The sequence below is a fragment of the Phascolarctos cinereus genome, unplaced genomic scaffold, assembly GCF_003287225.1.
Source record: "Phascolarctos cinereus isolate Bilbo 61053 unplaced genomic scaffold, phaCin_HiC Scaffold_3;HRSCAF=262, whole genome shotgun sequence".
In the NCBI taxonomy this organism is placed as follows: Eukaryota; Metazoa; Chordata; class Mammalia; order Diprotodontia; family Phascolarctidae; genus Phascolarctos; species Phascolarctos cinereus.
The window spans coordinates 20,404,755-20,419,217 of record NW_027555736.1 but is presented as its reverse complement, the minus strand read 5'-3'; the positions used below and the strand labels follow the sequence as shown (position 1 = coordinate 20,419,217).

At 41.8% G+C, this 14,463-nt stretch overlaps 1 protein-coding gene and 1 pseudogene across 2 annotated transcripts in view; one reads left to right on the top strand and one right to left on the bottom strand.

Annotated features, from left to right (window-relative positions):
* BICC1 (BicC family RNA binding protein 1) overlaps window positions 1-14,463 on the bottom strand; it is a 284,322-nt gene that overhangs the window by 104,071 nt on the left and 165,788 nt on the right. The gene's annotated exons all lie outside the window — the stretch shown is intronic.
* LOC110216388 (large ribosomal subunit protein uL6 pseudogene) lies at window positions 5,839-9,411 on the top strand (annotated as a pseudogene).

The following is a 14,463-nucleotide window of genomic DNA, read 5'->3' as shown; positions in this document are numbered from 1 at the left end:
TTAAGTGATTCGCCCAGGGTCATACAGCTAGTATGTGTCAGAGGCCAAATTTGAACTCAGGTGTTCCTGACTCCAGGCCTGCCTATGCAAAAGCAAGGCTGTTTCCACTACGACTCCTTCCTAATACTTGGGTTTCTAAACATTTCTCTGTGAGGGTACTTTACAAGCTCAGCTTCAACTCACAGATGAATTTGAGAAAGCTCCAAGGCCCCAAGATTGTTCCTGTCCAAAGGAATCCACACAAGCACACCCACATGCTTCTGGCACTTCAAAATAAAACCACATAGAAAACATTGGATGTTAATTGTCTCAGAGGCCATCTGAAGTATTTTAAATGCCCCGTAAAGGAAATTTCACATATGAGCAAAGGCTGTATGACACTGGGCAGAAGCAGCCACATTTGCAGTGGAATAACCTTCCAGGGGCCTTAGGGGCTGGGCTTCTCTCGCCTGAGCTAACACCCTTCTGCAAGAAGGGCTCCTGCCCCATTGTGTGTCACCAATCTTTTCCAAAGCCTGGCAAAGCCTGGTGATCCCTCTTCAACATTGGATGCTTTTAAATGCATACAGTAAGACCCACAAGATTACAAAGGACACCTCTTGTGCTGAAATAACATTATCTAACAAATATTATCTAATTAAAAACACTAATATTTTTATTATGATATATGTTTACAGACTCCCAGGTTATGAACCCTGCTTTGAAAGTGAAGAATGTGTTCAATGAGTATTAATACTCTCCCACCTTCACTACATACTATCTCTAGAGGCTACACGGTCAGAGAGAAAAGAAGTTAGAGCAGGAAGTCAGGCAAGACCTGGGTTTGAATCCTGTCAATAAAGTTTAAGAGGCCTGTGATTGTGAACAATTCAATCCCACTCAAAAAGCAGGGATTAAGTGCCTGCTATTGTTCCAGGCTCTCTGCTAGGCCAGACAGGTTGAGGGGAGGGGGAGAGACAAAGACCAAAATGAAACTGACCCTGCTTTTAAGGAGCTTATAGTCTATTTTCAAGTCAAAGTTTCCTTCAGTTTCTTTATCCAGGAAATGGGAGTAATATCACCTGTGGAAGGTGCGTCCAGGTTGTGAGGCCCCAAAGGATGATGCACCTTAATTAAAGCATTCCACCACCCTTAAATCCCTCCGTGTGTCAGCTGTTTTCATTACCATCATGATTATTTTCCAGCACTAATTTACATAGCTGTGACTGTCACCACTGACTTGGAAAGTCATCAAGTTGTAGTGGAGAGAGCCCCAGCCTCGATACCACGTCTGGGGGAAATCTGGCTGAAAATCTTCCTTCAGATACTTACAAACTCTTCTCCAATAGACAATTCCCTCAACCTCTCTGGGCCTCAGTTTCCTACAAGCTAAGGGGGCTGGACTCCATGGCATCTAAGGTCCCTCCAGTTCAAAATCTCTGATCTTCTGACCTTCCCCACAACCTCCAGGAGGGGCTGGCCCAACTCACCTTTATTGGTCCATTTACCAGCTCTATATTCTGGCCCAGCTGATCACTAGCTTCTCTTCCAGACTAAGTACCCCATCTCCAGGTGTCATACCTTGACCCATTTTGTCTGTCATTCCTAGAATGTACCTTCCTCTCCATGCCTCTGCTTCTCAGAATCTTAAACTTTCTTGAAGCCTCAGCTCAGAGGCTGCCCCCTCCACGAAGTCTTCCCTGATCCCTCCACTTCTTTGTCTTCTCTCCTTCCTCAAATTATCTTGTATTACCTGTGTACATGTTGTGCCCCTTCCTTGGTAGAATGTAAGCTCTTTGAGAGCAGGTACAATTTAATTTTCATCCTTCAACCCCAGTGCCTAGAATATAGGAGGTATCTCATATGTGCATTCTTGGCTAACTGATTCATATCTCCAGGTTCTAGCACATTGACTGGAAAACAGTAGGTATTTAATAAATATTTCACTGATTAATAGGTTGGGTTTTGTCCTCAATGCCTAGAATATTTCTTGGTAAAGAGTAGGTGCTTAATAAATGCTTAGTGATTGATAGTCCAGTCAAAACTCAAAGCTTCTCCTCTTTGGTAGGACCCACTGGACCATGTGCATCCTTGGAGAATCCAGGGACATCTCCCTGCTATAATGAGCACTAGGTGAGTGAGATCTTTGTGAAGGCCCTGTGTAAATGCCAAATGGACTTGAGAGGTAGGAAGCAAAACCTTCTCTTTAGATATCTGAACACCCAAAGTACACAAGGTGAAGCTGGAATACACTGTCCTGCCTACCAATTCCTGTCATTTATGGATTTCAATTTCAGAGATGTTGACAGTACATGTTTCTGTACTGGAGGCATTCTCTAACAGAATCTTTTAGCAGCATCAACTCAAAAAGGATGTTTCCTGAATTCTTCCAGGGCCTGGTGATAGAAACCTTCACCAGGGTAAGGAAACATTTGGCCACCAATGCCCAGAGCTAAGTCCTTTCAGTTCCTCTTGGGTTAAGAACATCTCCTTGACAATTGAAGTCATGCAGAACTTCCAGAATTATGGATTTGAGGGTGTAAATCTTCCATTCCAAAATGATTTAATGGATGCTATAGGTCAAGAATTTATTCTTCAGCTTTGTTCTTCCTTCCCCCAAACCTAGGCTTTCTTTTTCCTTAAAAAAAAAATTACAGTAGGAAGTTTTATGCTGGGAAGCATCTTAGTTCATTAAGGTATCCCTAAGTTTCCCCAAATTCATCATATTCATTGTTCTCTGCATGTACCACAACAGATCTGGCCACACCCCACTGGATGGGCACTCCCTCTGTTTCCAATTCTTTGCTGTGTTTCCATGAATGACTCCATCTATAGGGGACTTTTCTTGCCTTGACCTCCTTGCAGGAAAGGCCTGCAGTCTGGAACCCTGGGTCAAGACATGCAGACATTTTAGTTCTTTTTCCACAGAATTCCAAATTGTTTTCCCTCCAGCGTTTTTACTAGTTTTTAGACAAACTGCTCTTTGACCATGCTTACCCCTCTATGTACTTGTGACACTGATGTAAGCCTTACTAAATTTCATTTCATTCAGTTCAGCCCAGTGGTCTGATCTGCAAACGATGCCCAAAAAACATATCTGCTGGGGAACAAAATCCTTCAGGAAGAAATGGGCTGCTCATTGTTCACATCTCTTCCACTCGCCTTATAAAATCCTGAGAGGCTTTTAACTACACAGAAGGCTTCTAATGAAAACTGTCACAGCCTACCATGGAACAAATTACCTCTCTCCTGTCCAGCTGCCAAATGATGCCAATAAGATGTGTGCCAACAAGCAGCAAAAATTAGCACTAACACCTGTCCTGGCTACAAAAGATTACAGGGAAGGTCATTCAATTCTGTGTACATTTATTAAAAGTCTGCCTTGTACCAGGCACTGTACTAGGCATAGGGAAAACAAAGACACTAATCCTCAGGGAACTCGGAAACAAAATGTGTTTTTCAAGTGCTAGACTTAATCGATATCTGCTTGAACTGTCAGAGGCTTGTTTCATAGGTATCACTTTAATAGTCTCCAGGGAGAGGTAGTGTGTGGTATGACGGCCAGAGGCCAGCCTGCCACTCATAAGGCCTGGGCCCAAGGCTCCCCACTACTACAGACTGATTGCTGAACCCTGGGCAAGCTCTTTTACCTGGCAACGTTCCAGGCAACTCTCCAAGGCAAGTTTCAGAACGGTTAATGATCTGCAATGGCAGAGAGATTTTCCTCATTGGGAATCTCTCTACACTGGCAAAATCACAGGGGCAGACTGCACGGAGAGACAGAAAAACAAAGAAATAAGTGAATGCTGATAAATCTGTATAATAATTAATAAGTGAATGGTAATCCATTCAGAGTGATGGCTGAATAAATAAATGAAGGTATTTGGAGCTGTAATTAAATCAACTCACAGCGAGTACTATTTTATTCATTTTCTTCTTCAGTTGTTTTAGTCGTGTCTGACTCTCTGTGACCACATTTGGGGTTTTCTTGGCAAAGATACTGGAGTGGTTTGCCATTGCCTTCTCCAGCTCATTTACAGATGAAGAAACCAAGGCAAAGAGGGTTGAGGGATTTGCCCAGGGTCATATAGCTAGTGAAGGTCTGAGGCCACATTTGAACTTGGGGCTTCTTGACTCCAGGCTGGATACTCCATCCACTGAGCCACCTAGGTGTCCTTATATTTTATTCATAATGACAGATAATTTGAACTAGACAATAATGATAATAGTAATAACAACTAACATTTGTAAGCTGTGTTAAGATTTGCCAGACATTTTACATGTTATCTTATTTGATCCTTACATCAATCTTGGAAGGTAGGTGTTCAACACCAAGGAGGGGAAAAAAAAAAACACAGAATCAGACTTGGAGGAGGAAGAACCCTGGGAGGCCAGTAAGTCCAAACTACCTGCCCAAGGATCCCCCACCCCCAGAAGTCATCAAGCCTTCAGGTGAAAATCTCTAGGATGGAGAAACCATTATACCTATGAAGGCATTCGCCTGATCTACCAGTTGAGACTTTTGAAGTATTATTGTATCAGACATTTGAGAGCCAACTCTTAGAAGACAACTTGTCTTTTTGGCACAGTGCCCACTGCCAGCTTCTCAAGAGCAGAGATGAATCAGTCTGAAGAGGACAGAAACTAGAACAATGTCCGTTAAACAGACGGTAATGTTACATAAAGATTTTGTAAGAACCCCTTTAAAGATAATTCCTGGGCCATGTGGATCTTACATATTTGTTGAAAGAGCAACTCAATTTGACCACTGCACAGAATCCAGCGATTTCATTAAGTTTCATCAGTTTCATGGAGAGTCTATGATCATATGCAGGTCACAAACTCAGAAGACAGCAACGTGAGAGTCTATGAAGGTACCGAGAACTGAATCAATGACATCCAGGAGATCACGAGATTCTAGAGGATGCGACTTTGGGCTTCGTTATCCAATACTTCCCACTGTGCCTCACACAGAGAAACAGCCTCACAAATGTTTGTTAAATGAATGGCTACAGGTATCACTTACTAAGGATAAGACCCACGGTGTCCACATGGTGTTCAAGAGCTCAGAGAGAGGAGACATGTTTGGAGAGTGAAAAACTGTACCCTGTGGAAACCAAAAACCCAGAACCAAAAACAAACAAACAAAACAAACCTAGGAAATACAATATCATATCCCACCAGCCCCTCTGGACCCCTTGAACCCAGATCCTTCCACCCCCAAATCCCTCCAGCCCAGATCTCTCCAGCCTGCATTCATTCATGAGACCCACCAAAACCAGAAGACTGTGGAAAATGGGGAACATGGAATATTCCACAGAAAATTACGTAAACATGCACATTCACCCCAGTTTTGCTGATTTTTTTTTCACAAGCATTCTTTTTTACATGAGATGGCTCTCTGGGATGGTTGAAAGGGAGAGATAGGGCAATTTAACCAATGTAAAAAACAAAAGATCAATAAAAATTTATTTGAAAAAAAAGAAATACATGTTCTAGGGCTAAATTTTTATATAATTCATAATGAAAAGTCAGTGGCAAACTTTTAAAAGTGTCACAGTCAAAGAAAATAAGTCTCTGCATTATTTAATACAGAGAATCAATTCTCTCCTCACCCTGGGGAATTAAGTTCCCTGCACCTCTAGACTTCCTGCCCTGGAAGCATGTGCTAGCCCTCTGGCCCTTTCCTCTGACTGGTTGTTTCTTCCCAGACCTCCATTTTAAATAAAGAGCCTAGGCCAGCCAAGTCTTCCTCCTTCTCTGGGCTCTACTCACTCTCCAGACTTTCCCAGCTGTTAGTGCCTGCCCCTTTGAGATCCTCTTCTACCTATTCAGTATACATTGTGTTTCTCTATGGCCATGTCGTATCCTCTGTTAGAGGGCAAGGATCGGTTTTTTTGTCTTCCTTTGTATCTCCAGTTTTTAGTACAGTGCCTGGCACATAGTAGGTGTTTAATAAATGCTTGTTAAGCTACTGACATTTTTGAGAATAAAAACATTTATGAAATATTTTTTAAACTCCATTGTTGAGTGGAGAGTTATGTTTATTTTAATGAGAAGCAAGCACAGAAAATAATTGGAAACTATTTTAAAAACTAAAACCCTTTATTACATCAACCAGAGAAACAATTTGCTATTGAAATTCCATGGTTTAGTCAGACTCAGAAACTCCCCGGGGAAATCTGGGTTTTCAGTGTCTTTTGTGTCATGCAAATGGAGGCACTTTTACCAGAGAAAAAAATCAAAATGCAAGCAGGATGCTTTGGGAAATTAAGATGCCTTCCTCCCATCCCCCTGCCAGAACATCTTGCTTTATGAAACAGAACATTTAATTAACAGCTAAAATGAGAAAAATAACTCATTGTCCAGAAAACCATCCTGTGGAATCTCTAGAGGCGATGATGAAGAAAGCCCAGATCATTCCTCATTAGTCAGTGAAGAGGGACAGCCTCTCTGGAGGGAAGACCCGCCCACTGAAACAGCAGCCACTCACAGACACAGGAGTCTGGCAGCGTTGCCCTGTGGAGGGAGTCAGAGGGCAGGAGTTCAGACCTGAGTCTTAATTACTACGTGTGACCCTGAGCAAGTCACAACCTCTCTAGACCTCAGGGTTTGTTTTTTCTTTTCTAAAATGAAGGGTTTGTACTCGATAGCCTCTGAGGCCACTTCCTGCTCAAAATCTGTGACCCTAAATCTGTGGCACCAGGTTGGTGAAAAGGCTGCATGTTTTCTTCAAGTGATGCCCTAAAATTTACACAAACTCTTTCTTGGATGGAGAGGAGAATAAACATTTATAGGGAACAGAATCATCAGGGTGTACAGCATTCAGTTTAACCACAGAAGAAGATGAGTACTTGAAGGAGTAAGACTTATCTCCTAAGCTTAAAAGTATCTATTCTTCTACTTTTAAAAAATTGTCCCTACAAAGTAGAAACCTACTCACTAGGGAATACCAGTGGATAAAGCATTAGACTTGCGAGTCAGAAAGATCTGAGTTCAAATCTGTCCTCAGACACCTCATAGCTATGTGACTCTGGGCAAGTCACTTCACCTCTGTCTTATCCCTTCTGAACCTAGAACACCCTAGGACATATTTACTGAGTCAGAGAAGGGTTATGTTCTGAGTTACTTCACTAGCTTTCTTCAAGACTCACCTCAAATCCCTCCTTCTGAAGAAGATTGTCCTACCTCCCCCTCCCATCCATTACTAGTGCCTTCCTTCTGCAGTTCAATGGTTTGTGTCCAAGTCTCCGTGACCCCATTTAGGATTTTCTTGGCAAGAATACTGGAGTGTTTGCCATTTCTTTCTCCAGCTCTTTTTACAGATGAGGAAACTGAGGCAAACAGGATTAAGTTGCTTGTCCAGGTCACACGGCCAATAAGTGTCTGAGGCCAGATTTTTAACTCAAGAAGAGTCTTCCTACTTCCAAGCCCAATGCTCCATCCACTGCACCACCTAATTGCCTCCTTTTGAGGTTACCGTCCACGTATCTTGTATCTACATAATTATTTACATGTTGTCTCTCCTATTAGAATGTGAACTCTGTCAGGGCAGGGACCATGTTTTTTACTTTCTTAGTAAGCACTCAACAATGTTCGTTGATTAAACATTTTGGTCATTTTGTGGACAAAAGTATACTCTCGTTTATTGCTGCTGAAATTGTAAACTTGTAGACTTTTGGGTTTTTTTTAAATTTTCTTTTATTATTTTTTTAATTAACAAACTCTCTCCCTGTGACTCAATGAATGTTGATGGAGGGAGACCCTGCACCTGGACTTATCCATACTGGGAAAAATTATAGATGTTTTATATATTTATCTTAGAAATATATAGTACTATATAAATACAGGTCAGAACTTGAAGGTGACCATGAAGGTCATCTTATTCAACCCTTTTATTTTATATATAATTTGCACCTAATGAGGCTAAGTGACTTACTCAAAGTAGGTATGGTCATAATAAGAGCTGGGATTTGAACCCAGGTTCTTTGACTCCAAATCTACTGCTCTTCTATCTGAAACATGGAGGCTGCCATTTCAACAATAAATTATTGTCAAATTTTAACGAGTTCTGTTTGTGTTAACACTAGGGGGAGGGGGATAGCACCACCAGACTAGCCTAAGGGCCATCTTCTATGGGCTGAATCTTCCTCCAATGGTCTTGGGAAGAGCAAGTCAATCTCAATCTGAGGAGGTCGGCAAAGGAATGTCTGCCTCACTCTCAACTCAAAGCAGAGAAGACTCTGAAAGACCTGTACTGACAGCCCTGTTGCCATGGGGATGGAGGATGAAAAATCATGCAGACTCCAGTCTTAAAGCCTTCCTGCTCAGCCATAAAGTCAAGCTTATGTCTTATACCTTGGGAACCAAGGTGGAATAGTTTTTCTCTTAAAATAAATAAATAAGTCTTTGGCAAGCAAAGAAAAAGAAGTCATGGCTTCCCTTCACCAAGAACCTCAAATTTCCTTCCATGACAGGCTTCTGACAGTGGTACATACCAACCTGGGGAAGTCTGCCACCTACCAGGTCACCATGGAAACTGAAACACACACACACACACACACACACATACACACACACACAAACACACACACAGCACTCAGAAGAGTAAGAAAAAGATAAAGCCATTATGGTTTTGGTTTTATCCAAGTTTTCTCAGGTGCTGCATCCTTGCTTTATTTCTTAGGTTAAAATATACACATACATGTATGTATTGTGTACACACACGTATGTGTGTGCACATATATGTATTTTCTCTATCTAAATATGTCTATATATTAATAGATAGACAAACAGATACATCAGCTAAGCCTACATCCTTCCCTTTAAACATGCCTAGAGGGCTTTCACAACCAGAATGAAGAACCATTCTAAGCTACCAGACCTTTGACATCCCAGAAAATGCTGACATCTCTCTTAAGGGTCGGACAGTTACTGTGAAGGGGCCCAGAGGAATCCTCCACAGGGATTTCAACCATATCAATGTTGAGCTCAGTCTCCTTGGGAAGAAGAAAAAAAGGCTCGGGGTAGACAAGTGGTGAGGAAATCGAAAAGAACTTGCAACCGTACGCACAATCTGTAGTCACGTACAAACCATGATCAAAGGCGTTACCCTGGGATTTCATTACAAAATGAGGTCTGTGTATGCCCACTTCCCCATCCATGTTGGTATTCAAGAGAACGGCTCACTTGTTGAAATCAAATTTTGGGGGTGAAAAATATATCCAAAGAGTGCGCATGAGACCAGGTGTTGCTTGTGCCGTTTCTCAAGCCCAAAAAGATGAGTCAATTCTTGAAGGAAATTATATTGAACTTGTATCAGACTCAGCTGCCCTGATTCAACAGGCCAGCACAGTCAAAAACAAGAATATCAGAAAATTTTTGGATGGCATCTATATTTCTGAGAAAGGCACAGTGCAACAAGCTGGCTGATGAATAAGTTGGAAAAGATGCCAAAGGCCGTGTCCTGAGGAGTCAACATTTATTCAGATGTCAAAATAAAAATAAGTTTTGTCATAAATAAATAAATAAATGAACGAATGAATGAATGAATGAATGAACACGCCTAGACACAATGATCTGAGTACCAAATCCTCGCCCCATCAATTAATCGACTGACGAACACTCCCAAAGTGCCTGTTTCCACTGCTAGAACTACAAAGACAAAAACCGAACAATCCCTGTGTCCTTCAGAAGCTTATATTCTACTGTGGAAATAACATGTACACATAAATAATTACATACAAAATCAATACGAGGCAAAATGTAGGCAGAATTGTAGAATTAAAGGATTTCTGTGGGGTTTTGTTTGTTTGTTTTTTGGCTAGGCAATGGGGTTAAGTGACTTGCCCAGGGTCACACAGCTGGTTAGTGTTATGTGTCTGAGGCCAGATGTGAACTCAGGTCCTCCTGAGTCCAGGGCCAGTGCTCTATCCACTGCACCACCTAGCTGCCCCAGAATTAAAGGATTTCTGGAAACCACAAAGTTAACAGTCCCATTCCCAGAAAGGACTGTCAATCAAACTACTCATGACTCCACTAACCATCCTTGTAACTTCCCAGACCAAATCACCCTTCATACAATCACAGCTCAGTGGCTCAGTGAGCAGAGAGGGCAGGGCCTGAGGTCAGGAGTTCAAATCTGACCACAGACACCATCTGTGTCACCCTAGGCAAGTCACATAACCTTTGTTTGCCTGTTTCCTCAACTCCAAAAAAGGAAGAATAATAATAGCACTTACAGGGGTGTTATCAAGATAAAATGAGACAACATTTATAAAATGCTTAGCAGTCTCTGGTGCATAGTAGGCCCTTTATAAATGCTTAGATACTGGTGGATTATAAATCATAATTTCCATTCCACTTTGCAGTAATAGTGTGTGTGTGTGTGTGTGTGTGTGTGTGTGTGTGTGTGTGTGTATTCCTACCTGATTAAGACTAGTTTTAAGTTGACTTTTCAAAATCAAATTGACAGAAAAACATAGGAAGGTATAATGTTAAGATGTTAAATCCCTTACCAGATAACAGTCCAACAGATTACCTACTCCCCTGGACAGTGCTGGACACTGTGTCTGTTACAGCAGCCAATGCAGCATCCACTTTCTGGGCTGCATCCCCAGTGATAGCTGGTATTTCTCTTGAGGTCCACTGAAACCTGGAGATCTTTTTCAGATGAACTGAGCTTGAGGCATGCCTACTTGCATCTTATATTACATTGGGTTTTTTAACCCAAGTCTAAACCTTTACATATATTTCCAGTTGGGCATAAAATGTCAGTAACAATAGGCAATAACGTTCAAACTCTCTAGTGGCAGAGAAACACAAATTGAGGCAAGGCCGGGGCACCACCTTAGCCCCAAATAAATTGGCAAAGAGGAAAAAATGATCAAATTCACAGTCAGCAGACTGTGGAGAAACAGGTATGCTATTCTACAAGGGGCAGAGCTGGTGATTGGCACAGTGTTTGTGGAAAGCAAGATGGTGTCCTGAAATGAGAGCAATAAACATTCTGAGGACACTTTGAGTAATGGTCTTACTACAAGGATTATAACCTAAGGATGTTGTCTGAAGTGAGAGGAAAAAGAATTACCCATACCAAGAAAAATTTCACAGGTTCAAATATAAAAAAATTAATAGAAATACCCAATCTGTCCTATCATTGAGAAATGGAAAAATTATGGAAAGTAAATATTAAAAATGACAAACATGAAGAATAAGAAGAAATGTGGGAAGATATATAAGAAAAGATGCTGAGAGAAGACCAGATCAGAAAAACAATGTATGCATCATGAATATGTTAAAATAATGAGAACAGCAGGAAAAACTGCATCAGTGTTTCAAGGCTCTCTGATTTTTTCCATGGGGGAATTCTGCCCAACACAGATTCCCAGCCACCTTATAGAATTCTTGGAAGTTAAGTGGACTTGGATCATCAAGTCAGAGATCTCACACTGGGGGAAAGGGATCTCAGAGACCATTGAGGACAAGCCCCTTATTTTGCAGATTTGGAAACTGAGGTCCAGAGAGGTTAAGTGGTTTGCTCACGGTCATAGTGGGTAAACGGTAGAGACAGGATTTGAACTAAGATTCTCTGGGTTCAATTCCAGTGCTCTACCCACAATGCTACACTGCCTTTCACACAGCAACATTTTTTGGTACATACAAAAATCCCAAGAGAATTTTTGAAGAAAAAAATACCCAAAAAAGAGCTAATAAGGAGACAAATAAGCAAATTATATTTTTGCAATTATTTTGTTAATGTATATTTAAAATCTAGAAATAAAGACTTCAAATTTATGGCTTTGTGTAAGACTTTCATTTAAATTTCAATTTTTTACTGACAGGACCAAGTTTAGAATCAAAATATATAATTTTAATTCACTTATGAATCATCTGCTCTTGGTATAGCAGGGTAATTCAAATTCCCTCCAAACATGGATTTAGAAGACCAGCTTCCTTTAGATGGCAGTTATCAAGGACTTCCCGAAAGTCTTGGAACAAGAGCCACATCTTGAAAACTCTACTGATGTGATACTTCCAATCCATTTCAGTATTAAGTAAATACTGTTAATTAAGGCTGTCAAATTCTTACCAAAGAGCAGAAGAACAAGGTTCAAATTCCAGCTCCATTACTGGGGAAGGAAGGAACGAAGGAAGGAAGGAAGGAAGGAAGGAAGGAAGGAAGGAAGGAAGGAAGGAAGGAAGGAAGGACGGAAGGAAGGAAGGAAGGAAGGGAGGGAGGGAGGGAGGAGGGAGGGAGGGAGGGAGGAGGGAAGGGAGGTAGGGAAAGAGGAAGGGAAGTAGGGAAAGAGGAAGGGAAGTAGGGAAAGAGGAAGGCAGGGGGGAGGAAGAGAGGAAGGGAGGGAGGAAGGGAGGAAGGGAAGGAGGAAGGGAGGAAGGGAAGGAGGAAGGAAGGAAGGGAGGAAGGGAGGAAGGAAGGGAGGAAGGGAGGTAGGAAGGGAGGTAGGAAAAGAGGAAGGAAGGAGGGAAGGGAGGTAGGGAAAGAGGAAGGGAGGGGGAGGAAGGGAGGAAGAGAGGAAGGAAGGGAGGGAGGAAGGGGAGGGAGGTTACATTCTCATGGTGGCAACTAGACAGATAGATTGATAGACGGACAGCTAATATTTCATATGTATATGTATGCTTATGTTTTGGGGTACTATGGTCCATGGAGTCACAAAGAGTCAAACAACACTGAACAATTGAACAAATATATGTGCATATACATGTGTATATTTACACCCAAATGTATGCATATGTATATAATTACATATAAGATATATACAGAAGAGATGAAAGCTAGTAGCCTTAGAAAGAAGGCAGTAGCAGCTAGGGGTGGGGCAATGGGAGGAAAGCACCCCACAGGACCCACTCAGAGAACAGAGATGAATGCTAAGGTCACTTCCACTCTAAATCAATGGTCTTGTAGTAATGTGTTTATATCTACAGTAAGCAGAAGAAATATATTGATCTCATTAATCTAGCTCATGTACACACTTGGAAACATAGAAATGTTTAAAAGAAAAATAAATTCAACTTTGAAAGTATTTCAGGAATCTCAAGTTCATGGTCACAACCAGAGTAGACCAAAAACCTCACTGACCAGAAAACATTGTCAAGCTTTTCCAGGAGGGGTAGGGTTCCCCCCCCCAATATAACAGACCCAGAAAATCTCATTGTGAATGGGCACCCAGATGGACCCAAGGACCCAACATTCTTCAGGCCAGTGACAGAATTAGTAAGATGCAATTGAAAAATTAAAGGCAGACCCAGCAGATGAGTAATTAGACCCAGTCCTGGCTGTGGGTGCAAGTTCTCCTCATTCTTCCCTAGCCCCCAGCAGGAGAGCTTTCCCAGAGATGGGAGTGGGAGCCAGAATGCCTATGTGCCCCAGTGAAGATTAAACCCATTTGCTCAATTCTAAGGCGTGTATGAGGGGAAAAAAAAGTTGGCTTTTTCTGTCTTCTCCCATGTTTGTGCCTCAATCTGGAGAAGCACAAATCATTCTGAAGGTCTATCCACATCCATCCTTATCCCTCAGAGAGAGGGGAGGAATGCTAACAGCAAAAGAACAGATGCTCATTCCAGTAATTCCAGGGTACAGGCTTTCCTTGAGGTGAGTACTCCATCCATAGGTGTAGATTGCTGCCCACTCCACACCTTAGTGTATGATCCTTACAGATTGCTATAGATCAAAAAATAAATAAATGAATGAATCTACCACCTATGATGTCATTTGTTTTAACATCATATTCATTTCTGAACATACCTCCTTCCCACTATAACTGAGCAAGCTCTTGTTAATTAAAAATATTGTAAAGAGAAGAGTTTAGCAAAAAACCATCTACAGCGTCTGATGGCACATAGGACAGAATCCTGGAACTGGTTGTGTGACCCTGGATGAGTCACTGAAGCTCTCCCAGCCTCAGTTTTTTTTTCCTTCTAAAATGGGGATAATAAGCCCCTTCCTCACAAGGTGGTGGTAAGAATCAAAGGAGAGAAAATGCACAGATCAATCTGCCGATCTTAAAGCACCATGAGACTGTTAGTGACAAGCACGTGATGATGACGCAACACTCCCCAGACACAGGCCTCCCATCTGCAAAGAAAGGCAAGAGATCACAGCGTCCTCTCCTCTCTTTGCCAGGGCCAATGTTAGTCAGTAGAGGCAGGCAATATTCAGTTTCACTTTTACTGTTCTTTCCCTTGACACCCTTCACTTTGTTTTCCTGATTCTTATTCCATCCTGTATCAGTTCACACAAGTCTTAAAAGGTTAAATTGGGTGTGCTATAATCTACTTCATGGGTGGCCCATTTCCTAACTACTAGAGTCATCCAAAGTAGAATGGGGGAGAGTGCTCCAGTGAAGAGAATGCCAGGTCTGGAGTCAGGAAGACTCATCTTTCTGAATTCTGATCTGACCTCAGGCACTTACTAGCTGTGTGACCCTGGGCAACTCACTTCACCCTGTTTGCTTCAATTTCCTC